We start from the raw sequence: 5,612 nt of genomic DNA, 5'->3' as shown, positions 1-5,612 counted from the left end.
CTTTGAGCACCATGCCACAACAGCTATGTCACTGCGTTGTGTAACGGCTGTGTATTAGGCTGCATGCTGTGAGATAGGCTCCCCTAAAAGACCCGTCTGTGGGGTTTTATCTGCTTTAGGAAATACCAGCATGTTCACATCCACTAGGTGGTTTGCACTACCTTATTCTTTCCCTTTCTTTTGCAGAACCTTTGTGTTACTGTAGACCCTAGCTTTAAAACCAGTGCTAGTCCTTGCATGCCGGACCCTTTTATCTACACATAACAAGCTCTGTGTACACACAACACATCAAAAGGCATGCATGGCATTAATAAATACATGCAAATGCATTCCTCCTCTTGGGTTGTCTGTTTCCCATGACTTATTCATGGGCCACAGAAACTGAAACCTGCCTCATTCTACAGCCTATAAAAAATTTACACCTAGCCTCACCTTGTTACTTGTTCCTTTTACCAATAACAAAACAAATAGGGGAACTTGCCCAATGTAAATGATTTACCAGTGCATTATAATTCAATATCTAGAGAAAAAAGAAAGAATAAAAAGTTGAAACTTTAAATGTAATAGAATGCAGTGAGACAAACTGTGGTCTTTCACATGCTTAGCTGAAACCTGCTTAACAGTTTTGGAATTTGCAAATTCCAGTTTGTTAATATACAAAAAAGCTCTCGATGTGTAGCAGGTCTGGGCACATCACCGTAGTCTCTGAACCCTCTTACTATGGAGCGACATTCTGCATGTTGTAATACATGCAGAATGTGGTTTGGCATTGCCTTGCACAAATAATGAAGGCCTACCCTGAGAAAATGCTGTGTGGCTGGCAGCTTTATGCTACTCCTTCACAGATGTGCAAGTCAGTGAACAGTGTGCAGTGTACTAATGAACCCCCGTACTCTCTACAGATGCTGTTTTTTTGTACTCACTCCTCTGATAACAAGCTGGATAGTCTCTCTCCTTTTTAGCCTAGAAGACATCCATCTGTTCTACAGAGAATTAAAAATTTTGATTTGTTAGACTAGAAACCTGTTTCCCACTTTGCCTCAGTCCCCCTCAAATAAGCTTGGAACCAATAAATGTGGCAGCATATCTGAATCTTGTTTATGTTTGTTTTGTTCTTTCCATTTTAAATGTTTAAAGTCACATTTCTGAATGCAGTGATCCTGAATCCATGCAGTGATTAACAGTGCTGGGAGTGCTGCTTGAGGACTGGCAGATGACCATCCAAATAAGGTTTTTGGCAGAGTCCCAGGAATTCTGTGGCCTATTAAATATTTTGAAATTACGGTAGATGAAGAAATTTGCAGTTTCTCTGTGTGTGTGTGTGTATGTGTGTCTTTAAAATTATGGATCCTTTCCAGTCAGTTGCTGCCCCTGTTCCAATGTTTTTGCAAGTTTGAACTTGTATCTAATTAAACATTAGCATAAGTTTTAACATTCTATATGTTCTAAAAAATGTTTAAATCAGTATTTTCTGATTATCATTTGTGCAAAATTCTAAGATTATTTGAAATATGTGTATACTCTTTGAATCTTTAAATATAAATTGTACTTTATATGAAGCTTAAGCATAAATTCAATGAGGAATCACTCATCTGCCTGCTTTCCCGGGTGCTAGTCTGCCTTTCTGTTCTCTACATCACTACTGCTTTCCCACCCTGTCGATCTCAATACTGTCATTATTATTCTCATCCAATCATTTTCTTGCTCACCTCCTTTGGGCCAATCATCCTCCACTTTGTGTAGTTTAAATCTGTGCCATCTGTCATTCTCTCTCATATGTGCAACCCACCTCCTCCCCATCTCCACCTCACGGACACCTTAGTCAGACCTTCACTCGAGCCTTAGTCTTCACCTTTACCAACACCAGTATCTAGACTCCAGGGGGTCCTATCCTAATTCCCATCACCGCTGGGATTTCTTTCTGCCATGGTGGGTCTAATCAACAAATACATCAATTTCTCTGTCTCAATAAATCGTGTTCAAATTCTTACAAGTGATCTCTTCTTATCAAACTAGGATTGGGATGACGATGGGTAACTAAACTACATTTGTCTATGCAATTCAGCATCAAAATATGAAAAAAAGTCCACTCAGCAAAATTCATGCTAAAGGGAGTGCAGGTCCAGTTTTTCCAGTCTGGAGCTGATTAAACAAATAACACATGGAAAAAATAGAAAACCTTTTAGAAGCCATGACATAAAAAAGAGAAAAAGAAAACCACCGTTCCATGTCTCTTTAGTAGTGCTGACTCCTCTAATTGACCCATATTGCGAGGATTAGTTTAAGAGCTTGTTATAAAGTGACAATACAAATGCTTGGTGGGATGATTGAATTTTCCTGGTGAGTCACACATTCTGTTTTACTTGGCAATTTGGCTAGAAGTGTTATGTGGTCTAACAAGACATTCTATGCATTTTCAGACAGAGGAACAGCAATGAGCAGATTTACAGTGTGCGCCAAGAATTGTTTCAGTCCTGCCCTTTGTGTCATACAGTTGCAGACATGTTTACCTAGCAGCCGCTTGCTACAAACAGCCTCCTTTTGTTGGAGTGAGCAGCTCCACTGCAGGCACGTGCATAAAGCTGCTTTGTTGAGGGAAAAGAAAGAGTTACTCATTCTTTGTATCCACCCACATTTCCTTTGGAAAAGAATTTGAATTGTCAAGCTTCTGGAGCCAAGCTGACAGTCTTCGTTTAGGAAAAAGACAGTATTAGATTCAATGTAACCATGGAAGACTCAGTTCTTACACTCATTCCCATGTCTTATGTCTCAATTTGTTGGTTTCTTTTTGTGGCCTCTAAATGTAGAATAACTGTTTAGAGTGACTTCAGGGGTCAAGATGACACACACCTCAACTCTAATGTATGTTTGGCAAACAATAAGAGGCTTATTTAAAAGCACACAGTAGGCTAAAGAAACACGATTAATTCTGATGGGTCTTCTTAGGAATAGTAATTATGGGGTTTAACCAGAATTTTCTAAATGCTGCTCAACCATTCCTTGCATTGCAGAGAGTGAAAGAGAGACTGTAAAACTTTGCCCTTACTCATTGGCTCATTGAAACACGAGATATGTTGCACGTCTTGTTTTTGCGTACGCAAATGTATAATTAGCATTTGACTGGCACTTCTTTTCAACACCCACCAAATCCAGAGAAATTTCTGTGTCAATAAAACACAGCAATGTTTGCTTTTCTTCAGCCATGCCTGTCCCTCCCTGCCATTCCTCCGTTGCTACTCATTGCTGGGCAGACATTGCAAACCGCCAACTTTCAACCAGCATGCCTACAGAGACCGCCTTGGGGGTACTTAGGAAAAATAACAGATTTCAGACTTGATGTAACTCCATTGCTCCATCCACTGGTTGTTGATGCGAGCTGCACCCATGCAGGGTGAGCCCCAGAGACTGCAGGAAAGATATACAGTCTATACAGTTTGCACACACGCCCTAGGCTAACTGCTGAGGCTTGTGGATCCTGCACGCATTATTCTAAAGTCACATAAGTTTGATAATTTAGGTTGTAGCAGATCATATGAAATTACTAATTAGCTAGAGGGGTTTCACATGCATACTCTTTAAGTATATATGCAATTAGTTAAAATGAACATATTGCTTTTCTATCTGATTGATTTTGCTGGCAGATAGTTTGCTGGCCTTCTTGTGTTTGAGAGTGCCTAGTGGATGCTCAGCTGACTGAACACCCCCTCAGTTATAAGATAAAAAACACGCTGATTCACTGCTGCTCTGTCTGTTACTGCCAAGCCATTCTCTCGTATCAGCAATGATATCTATGTGATTTTAAGCTTGAAGTCTTGCCATTCAAAAATGTTTACTGAGATGAAAACAATGAATATATAATTTCTGAAGTGCCACAGATGTTTTCACAATACAATATAGTGTTTTTATAAAGCATATATTGAGTTCATTCTTCACTCTCTGAAATATTAACCCCCTCGTTCCCACGTCCTTGGAGCCAAGTTTCTTCTGATTTGCTGTCCCTGCACTCCAACGGAACTGTGTGCCTGAGATCGCAGTGTCAGGGATATTTGCTTTCTGTGATGAGGATCCATGAGTAGGAAAAGCCACTAGGAATAAAAAAGGGTGTTGCAAAACCAGTGTGAAGCCTGAGCTTCTGGTTCACAGAGAATACGTGCAACTCTGCTGGATAAGAATGTCCACCATTGTATAGGGATGAAATAAATTAAGGAAAAGCAAGGAAAAGGTCCTGTTAAGGTTAACTTAGTTTGAAGTTTGCATTACATAACCAATATGAACATGCTTTCTACCTACACAGTTCTTGACTGTCTGACCTCAGCTGCTCCTAATTACAGAGTTTACTGCCTCCTGATTGAGCTACAAACTCCCTAAAAGAGTTCTTAATATCTACAGAACAGCACTTTGGCTTACTGATTTTAATGCTTAACAAACCTGGCATGCACTGCTGTCAGTGCAATGAAAGGGGAAAAGATGCAGGAATATTTTTGGTACATGTGATATTTTGCACTTAGTAATTTTAAAAAAAGAGGAATATGAAAAAAAATCTGTCAAAGCTTGCTTGAAGCCACGTGACGTTTCTAACTTACTAACACTATTCATTGCCCATAAAAGCTACCCTGATGTTTTATTATTTGGAAAAATAATTAATGATTTCTTAAATTAAATAAATAATATAGTGTTCCCTCTGGTGATTTTAGCCCAGAGAAAAATAATATTGGATAAATGTTACAAGCCTTACTTGCAACAAGCTCCGGGCAAACAAACCACATTTTGTGAGCCTGGTCTCGACCGCCTGCCTTTCAAGAAATATGAGAAATGTCAGTCGAGGTCAGAGGTCTTTATTTTTACATTAATTTTCACTGGTAAGAATTAATGGGCTGTTTGTCAAAACCTAAGAGGCTGCTTCAGTGAAGTCAGTGTCGCATTAATGCTGATGAACTCTCGAGCATTCTCAGCACATCCTTCCATCAGACAAATGTATGTAACTCATGCAGTCCCCGTTAAGTAATAATGATAACTAGCAATGTTCCTTTGCATAATTATCACCTGATATTGTTCAAAACAATTTTAATTTGATTTAGCTGGGGGAGATATTTCTACATGAATAAAGACAAGGAGGGGTGCAGCATTTAGGCTTTTATGCATGAGCTCTTCTGTTAAAATGTCCCCAAACACAAGGATAATGACGGTATAGATTTTCTTTTCACAGCTGTGATCCGGATCAAACTTTACTTTTTAGGGCGATTCTGGTTTCTGCCAACTGCTCTGTAGTTATCCTCTGTATTCGTTACGTAAATGTTAATGCGATGAACCGCAGAGCCATAATCCTCTTTTGCTTTGTCACCGCAGGTGAAAGCAGTCACATCTCTTGTACTCGTAGACATTTGAGTCCCTGAAAGATATGAAGGCGAGAGTCAGTCCAAACACAACATTCAGAAAAATACTGCACCACTCCAAACGCGAGTTAATTTCAAAAACATTTAAGTTTTATTAGAACAGTTAACATTCACCTTCAGTAAGTTTAATAGATTTTCCGACTACAAAAGCGCAGTGTATTTTCTCCTGCGAGTCCCTATTCTGATATATTTGATTTTGTACTACTAATTATACCTTTT

This window comes from Rhamphochromis sp. 'chilingali', assembly GCF_963969265.1.
Source record: "Rhamphochromis sp. 'chilingali' genome assembly, chromosome: 5".
NCBI lineage: Eukaryota > Metazoa > Chordata > Actinopteri > Cichliformes > Cichlidae > Rhamphochromis > Rhamphochromis sp. 'chilingali'.
Note: the sequence above shows the minus strand (reverse complement) of the source record.